Source organism: Paramormyrops kingsleyae, chromosome 4, assembly GCF_048594095.1.
Source record: "Paramormyrops kingsleyae isolate MSU_618 chromosome 4, PKINGS_0.4, whole genome shotgun sequence".
Classification (NCBI taxonomy): Eukaryota; Metazoa; Chordata; class Actinopteri; order Osteoglossiformes; family Mormyridae; genus Paramormyrops; species Paramormyrops kingsleyae.
In genome coordinates, this window is record NC_132800.1 from 1,591,780 (window position 1) to 1,614,724 (window position 22,945).

The window sequence follows — 22,945 nt, forward strand, 5'->3', positions numbered from 1 at the left end:
GATACCGTAGGGGATGCCATCAGTCACCGGGTCGCATGCAGTCCTGCCTGTGTGCCCACGTGCTGCCGGGGGGGGAAAGAGGCCCAAGTCTGTTCCCCAGCCCATTACGCTGCTGGTAATCTCACACAGGGAGAGGCCACCATGCCGAAATTGCCTCTTGTCCCATTAGTCGTCGCATTTACAAAAGTGTGGGGGGTGAGTGGAGTGTGGGGGGGGGGGGGGGGGGAGGGCAGGTGTTAGGGGCCCTCATGATGGTGCAACCCCATGAATTTTTATGGTGGGATCTGCTCCATCAACAGCTTCTATTAGTATTAGATACCCCCCCCCCCCCCCCCGCACACACACACACCTCTACCTCCATCCTGCTAGGTGATTTGCTCTCATTCCTTCTACCTACTCTCTCTCTTTCCCTCTCTCTCCCTTCATCCTCTCTCTCCCTCCGTCCTCTCTCTCTTTCCCTCTCTCTCCTTCGTCCTCTCTCTCTCTTTCCCTCTCTCCTCCCTCTCTCTCTCTGTCTCTCTCTTCCCTCCATTCTCTCTCTCGCTTTCCCTCTCTCTCCCTCATCCTCTCTCTTGCTTTCCCTCTCTCTCCCTCATCCTCTCTCTCGCTTTCCCTCTCTCTCCTTCATCCTCTCTCTCATGCACCTGCAGTTTGATCTACATATTTTGGCTCACCCATTGAGTGCTGTCATTTTTATGCTGTATTCCTAGTATATAATTCCTCATTAAGAATGTATGGGTATATAATTTAGTAACATCGCTCCTATTCCATGTGTGTGGACTTTGTATGTTCTCCCCGTGTTGTAGGATTTCCTTTCTCAGACTGGTATTCTCCCTTCCTTTTCTTCTGTCTGTAGCCTCTAGGACAGGCTCTGGACCCCCTTGCGACCCTGAATAAAATAGGCAGGTACAGAAAAAGGAGGGATGGATTTTATTTCTTTTTTAAGACATAAGGGCATAAAGTACAGTTAAGTCTGTTTTGCAAGAGTTTTCGGGCTGTAACGCCTTTGGGCATGTCGAGATGGATCCTGCTCTCTCTCTCTGATACAGAACAACGACATCGAGGCCAGTGGAGACTCTGTATGCCTGCTGAGTTCTGCTGGTGCCTTAAGAGGGACGTTCCTGAGGCCCAAAACTCATACACTTCCACCTCTTAGAAGATCCACTTCCGCCGTGCACATATACTCTCCATACAGGTACAGTGTAAAGTCTGTGTTATTCAAAATCGTTGCATGTCAGAGAAATTTTGAGTAGATATATGAATTGAGCATGAAAAAAATTGATTTCTGTGAGAAAAAGAAAGTGACATTTTTTTAAGCCCCGCCATTACTTATTTAATAGAAATGCTAAACTATTTAATCTGTTACTATTACCACTGCCAGCTCCCCCCAGTTCAAACACAGGTGCCCACCCAAAATCCCCAAATGCCAAGAGCAGGATGGTACCTTGGTAACGCCCCTGTGCGGCACAGGGGGATGCCAGGAGCCAGCGTGACAGTAAGCGTCCCTCCCGGAGACCCAGACGAGGGTCTCCTAGGCACACGACTGCGTGACGGCGTCCTGGGTTTCAGTTACAGGTTGGTCTGCTGCTCTGGGTTTGTTCGGCGGTAACGTGAAAATATCACGCCTGCTTTTCATTTGCTGTCCTCCTGAAATCAAACGGCCCGGTTATTTTTCTGGCAGATAGACTGATGGTTACTGAATGCAGGGCTCTACTGGGCATCCTAGGCAATTTCCCGGGGTGGGGCAAAAGCTTTTATGGGGCACGCCCAGCTCCCACTCAGAAAAATTCATGGGGGACCCCAAAGTCCAGGGACCATTTTCAGTCCAGCCTTGACTGAACGTAATCGCATTTAATGATCAACACTAATGTGACGATCCCCTATGGAAGACATGATGAATAAGATGATGAGGGTGGTGGGAGTTTTCTGCGAGGGGTGGGGGGAGGGGTGGAATTACGCCCTAAAATGGCAATCATTCCACCCAAGTGTTGCTGGAGGGGATGTAGTGTCTGTGTGATTGGGATTATCTTGGGGTTCAATTGTGTGTGGTTGTATGTTTTCCTGATTATCTGTGTGTGTGTGAGTGTGTGATTATCTGGGGGACTGTGTGTGTGTGTGTGTGATTATCTGGGGGACTGTGTGTGTGTGTGTGTGTGTGTGTGAGTGTGAATATCTGGGGGACTGTGTGTGTGTGTGTGTGTGAGTGTGATTATCTGGGGGACTGTGTGTGTGTGTGTGTGTGTGTGTGATTATCTGGGGGACTGTGTGTGTGTGTGAGTGTGATTATCTGGGAGACTCTGTGTGTGTGTGTGTGTGTGATTATCTGGGGGGCTGTGTGTGTGTGTGATTATCTGGGGGACTGTGTGTGTGTGTGTGTGATTATCTGGGGGACTGTGTGTGTGTGTGTGTGTGTGTGAGTGTGAATATCTGGGGGACTGTGTGTGTGTGTGATTATCTGGGGGACTGTGTGTGTGTGTGTGTGTGTGATTATCTGGGGGACTGTGTGTGTGTGTGTGTGTGAGTGTGATTATCTGGGAGACTGTGTGTGTGTGTGTGTGTGTGTGTGTGATTATCTGGGGGGCTGTGTGTGTGTGTGATTATCTGGGGGACTGTGTGTGTGTGTGTGTGTGATTATCTGGGGGACTGTGTGTGTGTGTGTGTGTGATTATCTGGGAGACTGTGTGTGTGATTATCTGGGGGACTGTGTGTGTGTGTGTGTGTGTGTGAGTGTGATTATCTGCGAGACTGTGTGTGTGTGTGTGTGTGTGTGATTATCTGGGGGACTGTGTGTGTGTGTGTGATTATCTGGGGGACTGTGTGTGTGTGATTATCTGGGGGACTGTGTGTGTGTGTGTGTGAGTGTGAATATCTGGGAGACTGTGTGTGTGAGTGTGATTATCTGGGGGACTGTGTGTGTGTGTGAGTGTGATTATCTGGGGGACTGTGTGTGTGTGTGTGTGTGTGTGAGTGTGATTATCTGGGAGACTGTGTGTGTGAGTGTGATTATCTGGGGGACTGTGTGTGTGTGTGTGAGTGTGATTATCTGGGGGACTGTGTGTGTGTGTGTGATTATCTGGGGGACTGTGTGTGTGAGTGTGATTATCTGGGGGACTGTGTGTGTGTGTGTGTGTGATTATCTGGGAGACTGTGTGTGTGTGTGATTATCTGGGGGACTGTGTGTGTGAGTGTGATTATCTGGGGGACTGTGTGTGTGAGTGTGATTATCTGGGGGACTGTGTGTGTGTGTGAGTGTGATTATCTGGGGGACTGTGTGTGTGTGTGAGTGTGATTATCTGGGAGACTGTGTGTGTGTGTGTGTGATTATCTGGGGGACTGTGTGTGTGTGTGATTATCTGGGGGACTGTGTGTGTGTGTGATTATCTGGGGGACTGTGTGTGTGTGTGATTATCTGGGGGACTGTGTGTGTATGTGTGTGTGATTATCTGGGAGACTGTGTGTGTGAGTGTGATTATCTGGGGGACTGTGTGTGTGTGAGAGTGTGATTATCTGGGGGACTGTGTGTGTGTGTGTGTGAGTGTGATTATCTGGGGGACTGTGTGTGTGTGTGAGTGTGATTATCTGGGGGACTGTGTGTGTGTGTGAGTGTGATTATCTGGGGGACTGTGTGTGTGTGTGTGTGATTATCTGGGGGACTGTGTGTGTGTGTGTGTGTGTGTGTGTGAGTGTGTGATTATCTGCTTCCCCTCCTCTCAGCCTTAGCATCTTGCATAGTGAAATCCTTGGCACATAATCTACTGACGTTTACTGCAGCTCAAACGATGCATTTGCATTTGCACCCAAGGTTTGGGGAGGCCCCCTTCTGGCCACACACAATGATTACACTAAATTTTGAATAAACGTTGTATTTCTTATTTAGGTGATGCTGAAGCAGGATGCTCTGCTAACCAGCTATCTAGCTATGGTCTTCTGGCTCCACTCGCTAGGTATTCATTTAGTTTTTGAAACGTAACTTTTTGAGTGGGACCCCAGAGACAATAAACTCGTCCCTGTGGACATGGGATTGTGACTGTGGTATGTTCAAAGCTGTTGTACACCAGGACTGAGCTTGCAGTGTCCCAGACAGAGACGCGCTTTTCTGGATGCGGCACCACCAGATTTAATTTAAAGGTTGTTTCCCAGAGATTTCTCAAGGCATTCCTCATACAGGGGAAGCCATTATCTATTTCATTTTTTCAAAATAAAATCAGTCTTCGTTGCTGGCACAGTACAACGTGAATGATTCCCCAAGTGTGCTTTATTGTGCCATATGGCAGTTTGCAAGTTGAATCACGCACCCAGATAGGCACAGTAAGCAGAAACATCTTCACACGCTCTCCAACATAGTATGATTCTTGCTTGCCAAAGCAACACAATTAACTTGTAGGTATAAAAAAATGCATTGTGTCCTCCTGTTGTACAGAGTCATATGCTGTGCATCCTTTGCTGTACAGAATCATTATGCAGTGCACCCTTTGCTGTACAGAGTCATTATGCAGTGTACCCTCTGCTGTACAGAGTCATTATGCAGTGCACCCTCTCCTGTACATAGTCATTATGCAATGCACCCTCTCCTGTACATAGTCATTATGCAGTGCACCCTCTCCTGTACATAGTCATTATGCAGTGCACCCTCTTCTGTAGAGAGTCATTATTAGGGTTGCAAAATTCCCGGAATTTTCAAAGATGGAAACTTTCCATGGGAATTAACGGGAATTAATGGGAATAAACGGGAATTTATGGGAATAAACTGGGAATTTTCAAAATTGAAGGTTGGCTCTTCTTAGGGAACTTAAATATAGTTGAGCAAAGTATATTTTAGCATAATATTGACAAAAACAAACAAATGCAATTCAAATACACTTGAATATCCATGCCATTCCTTAATCACATGTACAGAGCACATGCTTGCTGCATGGCTATTGAGACCACCTACTGGCACTGTGCATGCCTCCATCACATGTACACATGGACCACACTTTTGAGCCTGAAGGACAAAGAGTATTGAAGGCACACATTTGAGCCTGTGGACTTAACAAATGAGGTAAGTTTTGATGATATTATGGGAAAATATATTCATTAAATGTTTAAATTGTGAATATCACATAAAATGTATTAATCTGGTAGATAGCAATCTGATAAGATGCTAAATAAAATGCTAGCATCTGTTAGATGCTAAATAAGCCATAGCTAGTATAACATAAAGAAGATGCTAGCTTCCTCATTTGGCTGTTTTGTTTTGAAGATCATTCCAGGGGCTCGTTCTTCGTACGTCGCTAACTCAGTTAACCTTTTGAATGGGACTTTGTGGAGATTTTTGGACAGGGGGCATTTTTGAATGAGCGGGGTTAGGGGATGGTAATATTGAACTCAACATTTCTGTTTTTATTCATCCATGAAACAAGTTATTGAAACGTGTTCTATTCTACTGTACTTACAAATAAATCTGTTGAAAACATTTTGCATGGAGGTTTTCTTATGATTTCTGTTTATATTTATGCTTGGAAATAATATATTCCCAGTTAGTTCTCCTAAATTCCCATTAATTTCCATAATTCCCATTATTTCCATGGAAAGTTTCCAATATGGAATATTTCCAAAATTCCCAAGCTTAACTTACCATGGAAATTTACCGGAAACTTTCCGGAAATTTACCGGAAATTTTCCACCCCTTTGCAACCCTAGTCATTATGCAGTGCACTTTCTCCTGAACAGAGTCATTCGCTGCTAGGTTGTATAAATGGGTATAAAGACCAAGTCACATCGGGAGAGCCATCAATAGTCGAAACGCTGTCCAACATGCAGAGCTGTGAGAGGAGAAGACCTCAGATTGAAAAGGTCAATGTCAACCTCATGGAAAAATTGAAGCTTCAACATACAAATGAACAGACTGGCCTATCAGGGCGCCAGTGCAATCATTCTGAAAATGTCACAAACTCTTCTCAGTAGGGTCTTGCCATTGAACCGCTTAAGGGAAGATTCTGTTGTATTTTACAAACTCCACAATTTTTTTCTTTACGTTTTAAGACCATCCACAGCACCTGAAGGTTTCCGTGATGACCAGAATCCAGCCAGCATGGACCCAGATCCAGACCCTTTGGCCTTAAGCAGCGATCTCAACACTGTGGCTGGTGAATCACTGGAGCCGTCTGCCTCCGTGAGCCACAGGAGCGCGGTTGAGTGATGTGGATCCGCTAGCCGAACGTCGGGGGATGCAGCTTAGCCAGGGGGGGGGGAGAAGCTGCTCACTTAGCTGGCTTTGTGTTTCGCTGAATTGTGTGGTGTTCTACACACACGAGCCCTGCATGTGCTGCATGCTGTATCCGACAGCCCCGGAACTCTGGGGAACCTTCCTACCTGCTGCCCTTAGGCACTACAGCCCCTGTTCCTGACTTGTCACTCCCCACCCCGCGTAACAAATCAGATAATGTCTGGAACTCTCCGTTTCAACATAAAATTGCAAACATACACTATATTACCAAAAGTACTGGGACACCTGCCCTTACACACACATGATTTTTAATGACATCCCATTCTTAATACATAGGCTTTACATTGGCCCACCCTTTACAGCTAAAACAGCTTCAACTCTGGGTAGGCTGTGTACAAGGTTTAGGAGTGTGTTTATGGGAATTGTTGACCATTCTTCCAGGACAGCATTTGTGAGGTCAGGCACTGATGTTGGGCGAGAATGCCTGGCTCGCAGTCTCCGCTCTAATTCATCCCAAAGGTATTCTATCGGTTTGAGTTCAGGGATCTGTGCAGGCCAGTCAATCTCCTCCACACCAGACTCGCTCATTCATGTCCTTATGGACCTTGCTTTGTGCACTGGTGCGCAGTCATATTGGTACAGGAAGGGGTCATCCCCAAACTGTTCCCACAAAGTTGGGAGCATGAAATTGTCCAAAATGGCTTTGAATGCTGCAGCATTAAGAATTCCTTTCACTGGACCTAAGGGGCCAAGCCCAACCCCTGAAAAACAACCCCACACCATAATCCCCCCTCCACCAAACTTTATACTTGGCACAATGCAGTCAGGCAAGTACCATTCTCCTGGCAACCGCCAAACCCAGACCTGTCCATTGTATTGTCAGACACTTTGCATTGCACTTGGTGATGTAAGGCTTGGATGCAGCTGCTTGGCCATGGAAGTCCATTCCATGAAGTTCTCTACACACTGCTCTTGAGCTAATCTGAAGACCACACAAAGTTTGTAGGTCTGGAGCTATTGACTTTGCAGACAGTTGGTGACTTCTGCACACTGTGCGTAGTCCCCACTATGTGATTTTACGTGGCCTACCACTTCGTGGCTGAGTTGCTGTTGTTCCCAATTGCTTCCACTTTGTTATAATACCACTAACAGTTGACTGTGGAATATTTAGTAGCGAGGAATTCACGAATGGACTTATTGCACAGGTGGCATCCTATACACGGTACCACGCTTGAATTCACTCCTCCTGGGAGCGATCCATTCTTCCGCAAATGTTTGTAGAAGCAGTGTGAAGTACTTGATTTTATACATCTGTGGCTATGGAAATGATTGGAACACCTGAATTCAATGATTTGGAGGGGTGTCCCAATACTTTGGGCAATATAGTGTATACCTTCTGTTGATTAATTTATATTTATTTATTTGCTTAATATTCTTTTGTAGGAAGTTCTGTTTGTGTACTACAGGCACGGGGCCCTGAATTGGACAAGTGGGTGCAGAAAATGGATGGATGTTTGTGTTCTGTATACTTTTAAAATCTTGCCGATGTTCTGCACTATAGCTGATCTCATCTCATCGTACTCCCACAATATTGGGCGGGACATGTCCCTACCATCCATACCCAAATCTACACCCCCGAGGTCCACCATTGACCGACCCCGCCCCTCCTCAGAAGGAACCATCAAAGTCATAGGTGAGTCAACAACCACCGAGATGTTCAGTTAAACGTGAAAAGAGGTATGAGGTGGTATAAATGTGGAAACACAGGCTTGGTTTGAGCAGATAGCGGGGTTCCAAGGCCTGGACTGTCTACAGTATGCTGTCTGATGCTTCGGTCAGCCTCATCAGAAATGCACTCGGCTCAGTGCCTTATTGGGGACATAGACGGAGGCGAGGCAAATCACCAAGGAAAGCAGCTGAAGGACATGGCCGGCCACCCGGAGAATTCCACAGTGTTACATAAGTATGTTTGCTCACGGCGTGACAGAGCCCAAGCCGTGCGCGGCCTGTCGGGTCAGGCTCTGAAAGCCGCAGGCGGAGCGCACACTGCCATCCGAGGAGGTCTGTACATAATTCAGCGGTTTAATGGAAAGCAGCTCGATAGAGACATGGGAGGAGACTGACGTATCGATCCGAAGAGCCACAGAAGCATTTTTACGCAAATATTACTTCACGCGTGCTCACGCTTTCCCCTCAACATCTCCCTCCGATTCAGAGGCCATGAAACGAGTTCCTTGCAACTTTACGAATGTGACATATCGATCGCAGTTGTGGCAATGGTCTATATTATATATTTGTGTTATGGATGTGACCTCCCACTCCAGTCCACAATATAAGCCGTATCTGAAGGCCAACAGTTATACGGGATTAATTTGAAGGATTCAAAAGGTTTATTGTCATTTGTAGTGGTACAAGTACTCAGTATAATGAGATATTTGCTTATGTGTTTCCTGCTGACTAGGTAATTCAAGCCAGAGTGACAAGACATAGGACAAAGGCTTAGTAATAGGTAATTCATTTAGCAGTGGTGTCTTTACCTGGTTTATTGATTTTATGTATTTTTTTTATCTGGTGTATAAGACATACATTTTCATCATTTCGTGCATGAAAACCGATGGTTGTCCTGATGGAAATTAGCGCAGTTATACCAATCAAATAACCAGAGTGAGGACCTTTCCCTTGGAAAATGACCCATGATTTCCATGCAGGCGTCTCCCTTCAGAAACGTACGCACATATAATTCATTGCATCACACTATTAAAGGACCCTTTGAGGGGGAGAAGGGGGTAGGCCTAGTGTGATTGAAGGCCCGCTTTGCCAAACGTTGCCAGGGCAACGGCAACGCTGGCTAATCGGAGGCCCAGAGGAATGCGCAGATGGCGCCATTGAGGAGGAGGGGCGCCCGATTTACTGTCACTGCAGTGACAGGGTAAGATTAAAAGTGGGGGTTACCAGGCCTAATCCAGCGACGGCACCTTGGCGCCACCCCCCGCCCCCCCCCCCCAACAGGGTAAGACGAATTTTTATGCAAAGGGGAAAGAACACATAGAGTAATTCATATGCTGGAACACTCAGCAGACATTTACAAACAAACTGCAGCATCGGTTGAGTCCAAGACATGACTGGGAAATGATTATAGGATTTTTTTGAGGTCGGGGGCATACAGATGGGCTAACTTATCATTAACCAATCATACGTTTGGAATCAGTGAGTGACAGGTAAGGGGGCATTCTGGGCCCAATCAGCTTTCAGCTGAGGCCAAAGCCCCTGTGGCCCCACTCCTATATATTTGCCTCCGAACCTGAGGATTAGGATTCCCACAAAACCCCGTACTGCTGGCAAAACCATGCGTCTCGGGCCACATGATCAAGAACTCAGCGTAGCTGACGACGGCCTTCTCTCACATTTACGAGGATTCGGTCTGTTCCGCTGCGTTGCAGCACTGACCGGCCGGTGCACCAGTATCATGAATCTGCCAGAAAGCACCCCGGCATGACGCCACACTGCCAGCGTGAGGTGGCAGGAAAATGCCGCACGTAGCTACGTCAGCTTCCGCTAATCCGTGGCTGGCAACTGGGTCGGGAATGATGACAGATCAGTAATAAGGATCAAATCATAACCAGGTGTATAAATTAATGGTAATACACAGAATCCCAAAGACGTTTAGAGCGATCGGCTCTCGTTACCCAAAGTCAGTCCTGAATGATACTCTGATAACAGCAAGACGCTGATGTGTACAGGATGCGCTGCTCACTGCTGCTTTTCATGCGGCCTGGCTTTGCTATTCTATCCCGCACTCTCCTCATCCCCCAGTACTTAAACCGGAGAGTCTGGAGTACAGGCCGAGCGGAATGCCCACAGAAAGGTAAAAGCCGCTTGTAATCGCCCCGCGGTCCCTGCGAAATGGAGACAGAGTGTCAACATGGTAACACAGTGAAATCATTGTGCCAGTTACTAGTGTCTGAGAGGTGCCCTGCGGTCCAGTCACGGGACCCAGGTGAGGGTCTGCCGTCGAATTAAACATTTTATCGCAGTGGTAGTAAGCGTTTCCCCGGCCAAAAGTCATGCTGGATGGAGTTAGAAACCAGAAAACAGTTCTGCTTGACCTCACATATCATATTAGCGGTGTGTTAGGGTGCGTTTTTCTTCTACCGCTTAAGTGTTTTATCCAATTAAAAATATATTTTAAAAGCTGAAAAGGAGCAGAAAAAAAGAGTAAATTGTGTCGAGGTTTGCAGTTCTCTGGTTCAGCCTTGACAGTGATGGGGATTAGCTTTTGCTGGGCATTTCTTGGCTTGAAACGGAAAGTTCTCTCCTGTTAAATCTACCATCACTCGTTTGTTTCCCTAACTGCCATGCACCGGCATCTTTAATTTCAGCTGTGTTAAGCATGGCAACGTGGTTAAAATAACAGCAAATGAAAGGGGAGAGCAAACAGGGACAGGGCGAAATATTACAAATGGCGACCTAGAAGGTCAGAGGTCAGGACCCATTTCTATCTTGAATAACTGTATGGCTGTCATGTGACCAAAACAGGAAGTCACCTATGAAATAGGAAACACCATTTCAGGTTCACCATATAACCAGCTCTGCAAGTACAGTGGTACCTCAGAACTCAAATTTAATCCTTTCAGAACTTCAGATCAAATCCTAAAAAGTTCGAGTTGTGATCGAATTTTCCCCATAAGAAATAATGGAAAACCAATTAATTGGTTCCCGGCCCCAAAAAATTACTCCTAAATGTTTTTTTTAGCATTAAACACAAAATGAACTGGATAAAAGAAGAAGAGCATATACTGTACTAAACACATCTAAGCACATTTATCAAAACAGTCATTTGTAAAGTAAGAAAATAAATGTATCCAAACAATGTGTCCTGCCCCGATCGTCCGCTCCTTCCGTGTGCCACGCCCCCTCATTAAACCCATGTGGAATCCCCGTGTGATATCAGCTGTTTCTGGTTGTTGTCATTAGTCCTCTGTATTTCGTCTGCGTTTCAGTTGTTTCCCCAGTCCGGTCATTGTATTGTCCATCTGCGTTTTGCCTGCCTTACCTGTAATTAAACCCCGCATTCCCAGACACCCTGAATTCTGCGCCTTTGTCTCCGTTCCGTCCCCGCTCAGCACGACAATATTATTATAATTAAATGTAAAATAATTAATAAGAAACCTTTATTTTTAAATGTATTTTATTATATAATAATAATTACTCTTACTGTCTATTAGGGCTGTTTTCGACTAAGGATTTTCATAGTCGAATCTGATTCGTTCGATTTTGCCGTAGTCGACTGATAGTCGAACCTTTTTTTTTTTTTTTAGATAGCAGCTAGATTTTTTCCATTTCAAACAAAAGAGTTAAAAAAAAAACTAAAAGAAAAACATGGTGTGTAACAAATACCTTTTATTCATTTAAAGCCAAATTCACAATCAGAATCTAGTGATCCCGGAAAATAAAATAAAATAACTGTCGTATTGCACAGCCTTGTATGCAAGGACAACATAAGCCCCTAGTGATTGTGACGTTGTCTACGTATAAGCCCGTATAAAGGATAGACATGTTTAATGAGGAAACTAACTGCGCAAAGTCATGCACTTTTTATCTAGACGTCTGAAAAATTGTTTGAATCTCCGGTCTCAAATGAAAAAAAGTTGCACAGAAGGACCATTGTCAGCATCAGCTCAAGTAAATGGTAACCACGCTTTCGAACAAACACTTTTCTCCGGCATGCATTGTTCTTAGCAGCCCTGTGTCTCCGAGGACGGCGCTGTCTGTGATCAGGGCAGAGTAACGCAACTCTCACACACGCTGCAGTATTTGAGAGCTGCCTGCTCCGCCCCACACACTCACAGAGTGAAACTCTCCGACACAAGAAAAAAAGCATAACTGATAACATCGGGCTGATATGGTAATAATTAAAATGTTAACAATTAAAATGATTTTAACGATTAAAAAACGTCTGTGAGCCCACCAATAAGCGCACAAAACGAACTCTATTAGAATCAATGATCCTTAATGTTACCTGTAAGCTACAGTTGGTTGAAGGCTCATTATCATTACCCCAGTTCCCAATAGCGTAATTCGCGTTTTCTTTTAAAGCAACATTTCATAGCAAACTACTTAAATAAACAGGTCATTGAAAGATCAGAATTTAAGCCTTACCGTTTTATCCCAGGACTCTTCCAAAACTTCTGGCTGTGGTCCTGCACAAGGCAGCATGGGTCACGTGTTCCACAGCAACAATAACACTGGGCTGCCCGCAGACGTGCCTGTCTGAAAATCGGCGTAGTGCACTCGGATATCGGCCGATGCCGATACATTAAAAAATGCTAAATATCGGCCCGATATATCGGCCGGCCGATATATCGGTCGACCTCTAGCTGCTTCTCATTGGTTACATAACACTTTCCTACTATTCGACTATGAGGTTCATAGTCGAATCAGACGTCTACGAATCGAATCGTCGAATCCTCGACTATTAGAAGTCAGCCCTACTGTCTATCATTGTCTAAATGTATTTTTACTGTCTAAATATATGTATTCAGCTAGTGTAAACATGCACGATGCTCTCACAGCGAATGCGAGACTGAAGCGTTACCCTTTGTTTCCGCTGAGAGACGTGCCGCGTGACTCATTTACAAATTATCTTAGGTCGGCGTTCACGGTTTGACTTCTGAGATTCAGCTCGAGCTCTAGGTAATTTTTTTTCGAACTGGTTGGTTCGACTTTTAAGAAATACGAGTTCTAATGAGTTCAAGAACCACTGTATATGTATTTCTAGTTATTTACTATGGAATTCCATGTAATGTTTTCGCTGACAGACTAGTTGCAAGTTAATAAAACTGTTACAAACATGTTAGTGAGTGTGCAGACTTGTCTTGAATTGTAAATCTCACGCCAGCTCTTGACCAAAGTTGGTGACACTGTAATATCTAAATGTCCTTCACTGTCCAAACGTGTTTACAGGGGGACGGCATAGTGGAGCAGTGGATAGTGCTGTTACCACACACCTCTGAGACCTGGGTTTGAGTCTCTGCTAGGGTCCCATGTGTGGGGAGTTTGCATGTTCTCTTTTTGTCATGGGGTACTCCGGTTTAGCCCCCCCGGGTCCAAAAACATGCTGAGACTGATTGGAGTTACCAAATTGCTTGTATGTATGTGTGAGTGAATGACCTGTGTGCCCTGTGATAGGTTGGTGCCCCATCCTAGGTTGTTCTCTGTCTATCTGTGATAGACTCCAGACCCCCAGTGACCCTGAATAGGATAAGTGGTTACAGAAAAGAGATGGATGGTTGTGTGTGAGATCTATCGGCCTATTAAAAATGCAAGACTATGCATCAGGTGATTATTTGACAGCCAACCACAGAAAACACAGGTGATCTGAGACAACACAGATATTCTCAGCCTCGTCTTGAGTATGTTTTACTTGGATAAAATGCTCTTCAAGGTATTTGAACGTAGCAAGTTTTTCCTGACCTTCTCGTTGTCATTTTCTGTGGAAGAACAGGACCTTAGGGGAGCAGGACTATCCTCCCTAATCAGCCATGAAATATATGAGATTGATACATGGCTGGATGTCCCGAAGGGGAATTGGATCTGCTCGAAGATGTAAGGCATTACTCACAAGCTAAATGGCACACTGCCTATGAACCATCAAAAGCATCTTCTGTGCAGATTTCCCTAGACAATTTTATACGAAGAACAGGCTTGTGTGTTTTAGGATAATTTGTATTTATTATTTTCACTGTGCACCAACGACATGCACATTCCCCCAATAAACTCTGCCTCGTTTTCCAGAACCGCACGATTTCCGCTCCTCGGATATGAAGCGGAGGGAAATTATTCCCCGGGAATGCTGGGTGAGGTGGAGATCATTAGCTGGGAGCAGGGCCACGAAGCGTGTCATTCCCGAGCAAGACTGACAGCCCCCCCCCCCCCCACCACCACTGCCATCTCCGCCGCCTATTCATTATTTCTGAGGCGGCTTTTTGGGGTGTCACGCCAACAAATTTCACGTTTGGAGAAATGCGATTTGTTTTTTGCTAGAGTGGCTGATTAAGTAGATATTACTTTCCGGGGATGGGGGGTTGTGGGGTGGATTTTGAAATGTGCGGCTCTGTTATTCATGCACCGCGCTCTTAAGCTTGACATCAAAAGATTTGAGATGAACTGAAAAAAAGAAAAAAATGAAAACGCAGGAAGGCAGTGGAAACGCTGAGGCCCAGTTGTGAGATGCTTGTCGGAATCGAAAATTTTAAGAGCGATCTGTGCATTAGTTGTGGGAACTGCTCCTGGATGTTCACGAGGCTTTTCCTTCAGAGGGGCACACACTCGAGGATGGCGTCACTGTTGCACACTTCCGGATTAGCTGTTAGCAATTTGCTAATTAGCTGTTCGCTAATTAGCTAGCATTCCTGTGGCACAGCATTGTACCATCGAAATTAGCAAATAAAGGCTAGCAGTTATTGGTGTGGAGAAGCGTTGCTACATCTGTGTGCTAGCGATTGGCCTGCTCATCCTAACATCTTCCCTGTGTTGCCCCCTGGACGAGGCACTCGTGCTAAATTGATTCAATAAAATAGCCAGTTGTAAAATTGTATAATATTTCATTCCCTTTGGTTAATAGGGTCTGCTGAGCAGCTAAATAATGTAACGTAATAACATTTGATAGGCCGTTTTTCAGGATAAGGCTGTTAATAGGCCTGAACGCGCCGTTGCAGCTGAACTCTTCAGCATGTCCCGATCTCCTGTATGTGGGAGGGGGGAGTAGTCCCCCACCACAGCTTGCCAAACCCATCATCCAGATAGCAGATCACCCCCACTCTGCGATCTGTGTGTGAATGTACTCCTAGGCTGGGAGGTTAGCCCGGGGGAGCTCATGGGAGCTCCACGTCGCCCTCAAGTGGCTAACTGTGCCCTCGGCCACCTCTTCCATCTTCATTAAGTGCTTATAGATAATGAGCTGACTGTTTATAAGCAGTTAATTACCCCATTACAGACTGAGGGCTAAAACAGCAAGAACGATTAATAACCCATTAGCACTATTGGATTACTTAGTTATGTTTATTGGATTAACTTGACTTTGAGGACATAGTACCTTCATTAATGTAGGGTTTCAGTCACTAATGTACTTTCATTAAAAAAAAAAAAAAATGTTGCTTTTTGATGAACTTTTACGCCCTGCCCTCCGTCTGTCTCAGGTGACTCTCGACTGACTGTTGATATCGGGGATTTGAGTTTCAGCTGACTGGCCATAGCAGTATGGCCCACCGGGTGGATTTAACAGGAAACTGGGCATCAGTTACAGCTTGGCGATAAATCGAAAGTGAAAGCATTTGGAGCAAACGAGGTCGGCGTCTCGGCATCTTTCCCGCGGCTCCCAGAAAGACACAGGAGCATCCCATGCTGAACAGAGGTCTGGCATGGTAAATAAAACGGTGATTTTCTATTCAGCAACACCCTCCCCCCCACCGGCATTGATGGGAGTCCAGCTTCCAGTAAAAATCATCAGAATCTGTCAGGCCCGTGAACTGGTAGGTCACCCTGGTCATCCATACCAGAGCATGTGAGCGGAGTGGAGCGGAGCGTGAGCGAGGAACGGAGCGGTTTTTTAATTAAGGCTGAAGTGGTCACTCTGTCTCGCTCCAATTTCGCTCCGATACCGCTCACACTACGATTCTGGGGCGTGCCCAAATCTACCCAGAATTCATCTGTACAATGATCAAGACTGTTACACAAATTGGCCAAGATGGAATTTTATATTTTACAAAGGAAACTGATAGATCATACAAGTGTACTATTCTTATCAAACGTATAGAAGACAGTAATGTAGAGCAAGAATAAAAATGTGGTGAAACTGTTTCAGTGAGTAAATATTCACTTTGGAATCACTTTTCTCAGAAACATGAGTGTGCTACGCGAACAGGTGGAAGCCAGAGCAAAACGTGAGCAAGTTTTATATGGTTGCAGCATATCAAGTCTATAAAGTAAAGTATAAAAGCATACAAAGTAAATATTGGTAATCAAATAAATTAGTTTTGTCATTCAAAGTAGGTCCAATAGGATTTTTTAATTTCACGTAACGCTGTCAGTGAAATTTTATTTTATAGAGAGAGAGAGAGAGATGCAGCAGCATCAACAGAAAAAAACAGGAATTTAAAACGTGGATGCTTAGCTTGTATATTCTTTAGGCTATTAAGCCCACTGATTCCTTTATTTTTAAGCCTATTTTTGTGTGGAATGCCATTGCCAAACCTGTCCGTTGTTGCCTATATGTTGTTTAAAAATAAATATTTTCTGTTCTGAGTGACAATGTTGCCGTTGCTCATATTTCTTTATGATATAAGGCTTCAGTTTAAGGTGACATTTGTTAGGCATGCAGATTATTTGTCCCTCTTTTAAATTAGAGCGAGAGTGGAGCGATTTCACTGGAGCGGGAGGAAATTTTAGTGGAGCGAGGAGCGGTGTTGAGCAGAGCGGCTTAGTGTGAATTAGAGCGGAGGAGCGGGCGGAGCCAACAGCCTCGTGAGCGAGGAGCGGAAATTCTCACTGCTCCACTCCGCTCACATGCTCTGATCCATACTTTGTAAAAGTCCACAACCCCCACTCCCCCCGCCCCCCACCTGCAAGCACTTGTCGGCCCTGACGATCAGATCAAGTGGGGTACCAGTCATCCCCGCCAAAGACACCCAGCGTTCAAAATCATGCGGTAATGACACAGAGTCAGAGATCTCGTCTTTTTCCAGATCATGATCTCTGGGAAACTGCTGAGCCGCCACACTTCCTGTCCTCCTGGAGGGGGGAGAGGGGGGGAAATGGATTAGGGGAGAAGGGTGTCATGATGGAATGATTTCAAACCCCTTTTCCAGTGCAAGAGTGGAAAGATGATTGTTCATTCAGAACCTGTCTGCTAATCCCAACCCTGCACAGGAACTAATCTCGTAAACACACACATGTGCCAACGGGCCTAATACAACATACACACATGTAACATACATGTGTTTTATTGTAAATATTCAGTCAGAGAGCTCCGTGCAGAAAATCATGGTGTGTTTACAGTGTAGGCCCACTTCATATGGGAAGATTTTTCAGGGATGCACTAAGTCCAGCGTTCCGGGTTTACAGAACAATGTGCTTCCCAATCAGAGCTGAATAGCTTTGTGATTAGGGAACAGAGGCATTTTCAGAAACTTTTTTTTATTCCTTACGTAAGTGGAAGCTTGCTAGCGTAGTGATTTACCATGGCAGTAACAATGTGTGATGAGCTCACTGCTTCGTTAGCACCATCATAAACATGCTGTTATAACCCCCCCTCCCCCCCAGTAATTAAAAGCCCCTGACATATGAACCTTAACAACCCCCCTGTCGAGCTGGACTACATCTCCTTAGAGCGTTTTGTTGTTTTGACAGCAGGATCATAGAAGAAGACATGCAATTTATGCATCACATCCCACCACTAGAGGGCACCCCACCCAGAACCCCAACCAACTTTGGACCTACATCTCATCGCCCCTCAACCCCCCACCATTCAACCCTTGAAAGAATGCAAAGTGGGCAGCCTAATTAATTGTCCCCCCCACCCACATAAGTAAACAGAGTTTACAAGCATAACGGATGCATTATCCTACTGTTGTGGGGGGGTCGGGGGGAGCCAGAGAGGATGGGAGTGCGTGCCAGCAGGACCGTCGAGTGTCTCATTTGTGAGCACTTAAGAGTGATTCACCAAGCAATTTCGCCATGCTGAGTGGTTTTGGCTGCCATGGAAATGGGGCGAGCAGACTCACCATTGGTCAGGGTGCGAAGGGGTGGGGCAATGAGGAGGGGGGCATGTTCTGCTGTTCTAGTCTGTTTTTCTCCTGAGTGATGGGCAGTGTATTTTTAGCTGTTGGCAGGGGCAACAACATTAAAACATGCCACTGAGAACATCCCCCCCCCCCCCCCCCCCCCCTCATATGGGTGATGGACACCTCACCCCCCTGTCTACACGGTGGCCTCTCCCACGCCGTCTCAGCAGCTCAGGGGGAGGGAGGGGCGTAATTTTTACTTAGAAGTCATTAATACTCCTCTGTATCATTCCCTCAGTCTTAGGTTTTGTGTTTTTTCTTGCCAAGTAAGCATAGTAATTAACTCCAGCTTCAGCATTCAGGTGTCACAGGGAATCTAGAAACCTGAGGTCACCTGAGATATTTTACTCACCGTGGCATCTAGGCATGCGGAAAAGGCCTTCAACATTTAATGCTCTTAAATTGGTGTGACCTTCCTGATGAACCAATCAGGAGTCGGGCCAGACGTGGCCTTTTTGAAACTCATCAGACTGGGCCATGGGCTGCAGCTAGCAGAACGTGGACTAATGGCGTAACGTTTGCCTCCAAGTGTTGTGGGGGGGAATTACCCCGATTGCTATAGCCAGGGTCACACTCACATGGACATGGGGCAGATAAGCCTGGAGGGCCAGGAGACACAGGCATCATACCACCTGTGACACTGAAACATGAGCGAAGCTAGCAGGGGTTTATTTTACGCGGACCCGACGCGTTTGAACTTGCCAGACCTCCAGCACACGATTAATATTTTTGCTGCATGCAGAGCCTATTTGCTAACTGACTGGCCATTATTTCATGTACTGTACAGTCCTGCACCGGGTCGGGTACCTGCAGATAGTTGCTGAAACGGGTGGATTTTAATGTTCTGGAATTTTTCAGGCGGGTATGCGGGCGGGTAATTCATTACACACGGGCGGGTAGCAGGTCAATCAAAACAGCATTGTAGCCTGCAAAAATAACATATAAGCGAAAATATCTATGTATTACACTATCATGTACAAATTGTCATCATCACAGTGTGTTCAGTATGTCGGGGGTACCTTATGGTGCTTTCGATTATTTCTCTCCAAGTCAGCACTCGGATGAAAACGTCACGAAAAACGTCACGAAAAACGTCACTTCCCGTCGGAAACACGCTTCTTTTATGACGTTGATTTTATGCCCGTAATTTCAACATGGCGGCTTACACACTCAACAGTAATTCTGTTTTATAAATCTTTAAAAATGTTTATTTTGTTAAATGTATTATCATATCATGACCGTAAACAGTATCCTATCATGCAATGTCAGATTTTCACCAGACTTGTTAGTGTCTTTGGTTTGTTTGTAGTTTGTTTGCCTCTCGAAAAAAGAATATTGCTATGAATGTGCTAAAATATTTTATAAAGCTTTTAATGTGGTTTGACTAGTTCGTGTTTCGTGTTTGTTTGTCTCTCAGAAAAAATAATCTCACTCCAAAAATATAAAGCAACAACACACAGCAGCCATGTTTGTTCCGAGATGTTGGTAGCTCGAACGGGAGATTGTCGGATGTGATGTCACTCAACTCGGAATTTCCGAGTTCCCGAGAGAAAAACGAACGCACCATTAGATAACCGCCTCGACAAACATTCACATACACGTCTGAATCCTTGCTGAAGCATGTCGTCGTGTTCTCTCTTTCACGCTCGTCACAGTATGGATAGCTTAGATCTATCTGATTTGATTTTGTGTTAAACGGACTTTTTCGTTTCAATTCAAAATTCATGTAGGCCTAGTGCTTGTCACGTTGAGAGGTGCATAGAGAAAATAATTGTGTGTAATTTATCACGGGTACGGGCGGGTAACGGGCGGAATGTTAACGGGTCCGGGCAGGTGCAGATTTAACTTTGAAATAATCACGGGTGCACGGGCGGGTGTGGTGCTGTACTGTGCGGGTGCGGGTCTCCAAAAGTGGACCCGTGCAGGACTCTGCTGTACAGTACGGGGACAGCGCCATTAGCACGTCTACAAATTATCTTGCTTTTGCTAAGAGGGAACGTATTTCTTGTACTCTATTCACACCAGACTCTGGGGTATCAAAACGCTAGCAGCAGCAGCCACCGTCGCAGCCACCCCCCTGAGAGGCTGCCTCTAATTATTCACACTGTAGGGTTGTGTACATGACAGTCCAGGTGCACCAGTGCAGGTAATGTGGATGGGCGTGGCCATATGTAGTGGGCATGGCCAAACGTGAGTGGGTGTGGCCAGATGTGGGTGGGTGTGGCTACATGTTTTAGGAGTTGCCATACACTGACCTCTTGTGTTGAAAGTTGAAAGAAAAAAGTTTTATTCCATTTTTCTTCTGGCAGTCTCACCTTTCCTCTGGAGTTCATGTTAATTCTGCATCTACATGTACTGGCCTTTTCACTCTAAAAAATTAGGCACAGGTTTAATGCAGGTGAATTTATTTGGGACATAATAAGCGACAGAGCTTAAATGTTACACTCTGCTGGCCTTTCATTGAAGTGCTTAAAGCTTATTTGTTCGAATTTCCATTACAGTTAACCTCTCGGAAGCCACTAGCATTGTGGTGGTGCTGCAGGGGATGCTGGGAGTGACAGAAGGCCATCACAGGGACACACACACACGCACACACCACTTCCAGCTGCATATTTTTGGATTGCAGGTGGAAGTCTGTTAAAACGTGGGGCAAATATTCAAACTGCACACACAGAGCTAGGAAGAGAGATCAAACGGGCAGCCCAGGGGATGTGGATCCACAGCACAGCTCCCCCACGAGCACCACGGCTAATGGCAACTCAACTCACATCTTGTAGCGCACCTTTTTACCTTTAATGTATGAAGTGGGCACTTTTATCTGAAGGAACACGTGATTTTTTGAGAATGCAGGATCGGCCTGTCTCCGGTGCAAATTACCAATGCATACAGCCTTTAAAGTGGCTAATGCTAACTTAGCTCGCATTAAGAACTGTTTGACGTACGGTGTATGAGCAAAAACGTCACCAAGGTGGATTGGTGTTTAAGTCTTATGGATTGTTCTAGAGCTCTTAGTCGCTTTTGCAGTGCAGAAGTGAGTTGATACGTCACCTAAGATTTCTGCCTCAGAAGTGTTTCACAAAAGAACACGATAAAACATCAGTAGGCTGTGGACGGATGTAAATACAGTAGGGTGACCGGATAAGACATTTCAGAGAGGACACTTTGAGCTAGGACAGGATTTGTAAACTACCATTTCAATGAAAAGAACCTGGATTTCACTTTAGCACTGACCTCTTGCTGTGTGCTGATTGGTCAGTCTCCTATGACCATGCATGTGTCACTAATGCTAATGTGAAACAGCTGGATGAGTCTTTCCATCAAAGATACTAATCAGTAATAGCGAAAGAAGAACTAAACTATTTAGCCAAGCACAGGAGCCTTTCAGATTTAAAGTGTTTTGTAAAACCTGAAGTAGCTTAAAGTGGCCTCTCTGACATGGATTATCTGGTCACTCAAATTTAGTCACTGCTAATGGTATTTTTTAAGCATAATGTCGAGATGCAGAAACAACACCAAGGTGTCTTTTAATTAAAGGAGGCTAATTTCAATGCATTTATCAGGTATCATTTTAGAAATAGAGTAAACACCGCTGCTGTAGGTGACAGATGACAGTGACATGGTTGCAGTTACTGTAGCGGTATGGCATCAAACACAGGGACTGCGTCGGGACAGTAAGGGAGAGACGCACTGTTTCGTTCTACCTGTCCGGACATTTCCATTAACTGTGCTGAGAATTTAGGGACCGTCTTGTTTTCCTTGTCACCAGTTGTTGCCGATAGAGACACCAGAGAGGGAAGATGCTGTTGGATTCTTTGGCTCCATCCTCCTGATCTCTTGCGGATGTGATTCACGTTTCCTGCCCAGGAAAGTGGCCCATAAGGGCAGAACAGCACGTTCGTGGGATTATAGTGATGTTACGTCAAGCGTGCTGATTTTAATGCGGCTCCCAGCTGGTTTATCCACACCTGGCACTTTAGGCACCAATCATGCGCTAATTAAAAAGGCTAAATGTTGCCAGGCTCCGCCCCCCAAACGCCGGACGCCGGGGCAATGACATCACCTGCCATTTCTTTACTTCCTTCCATTGTCTGCTACTGTCTCCAGATTCATTTCACCATGTCGGTGGCGGGGTGTGGTGGGGGGATCTGGACACAGTTAGGGTCTGCTGATCCCCGGGCATGAAGGAGTGGGGGTGCGGCCTTTATCTCATACGGCCACCTTCCTCCCCTTCGGCCCCCCACCACAGATCTCAGTTGAGTCAGATGGGGAGGAAAATGAACAGAAGTGGGGGGTGGGCACACTCAGCTGGCCAGCGACTGGAGACCCGGCAGCTTGGCAGTGTTTTCACTGGCCTGCATGTGATTGTGCCTGTAGGAGTCGGAGGATGGGGGGGTTGGGGGGTTGTTACAAGCCAATGCACTGCAGATAAAAGCTCTGTATTCCCCCAGAACTGCCCTAACGCCCACCCGCATCCCCCCCCCCCCTTCAAAGAAATACACACCCATGCTGGCTCTGGGGCAGCTACTGACTCCCAGGCCAGGCAATGTGGGCCAATGAAGCTGGAACCGGAACCAGCATTGAGACTGGGACTAGACAGGCCGGGGCAGGACAGGGAGCGGACGGTCTGGGGCAGGAACAGGGAGCGGACGGTCCGGGGCAGGAACAGGGAGCGGACGGTCCGGGGCAGGAACATGGATGAAACTCACCTGCAGCAGAATGGTTAGGAAAATAACTGGAAGTAGGACTAAAGAGCCCCCCCCCCCCCCCCCCCCCGGAACTGAACCAGTGATCACTGTAATTGAAAATGAAGGGAAACAGATGCATTCAATTATTCAGCATATGCTTTTGTCCAAAGTGAGGAAACTTTGAGGTCAGTGAGCAGTGACCCTGGAGTTAG

The 22,945-nt window shown here is 45.9% G+C and overlaps 1 long non-coding RNA gene across 1 annotated transcript; it reads right to left on the bottom strand.

Annotated features, from left to right (window-relative positions):
- Positions 1–907: 907 nt before the first annotated feature.
- On the bottom strand, positions 908–12,692 carry LOC111835149 (uncharacterized). The gene is made up of 3 exons (XR_002836169.2): positions 12,368–12,692; positions 1,445–1,647; positions 908–1,285 (listed from the first exon to the last, which is right to left on the bottom strand). It is a non-coding gene; the product is annotated as an uncharacterized lncRNA (long non-coding RNA).
- Positions 12,693–22,945: the final 10,253 nt, after the last annotated feature.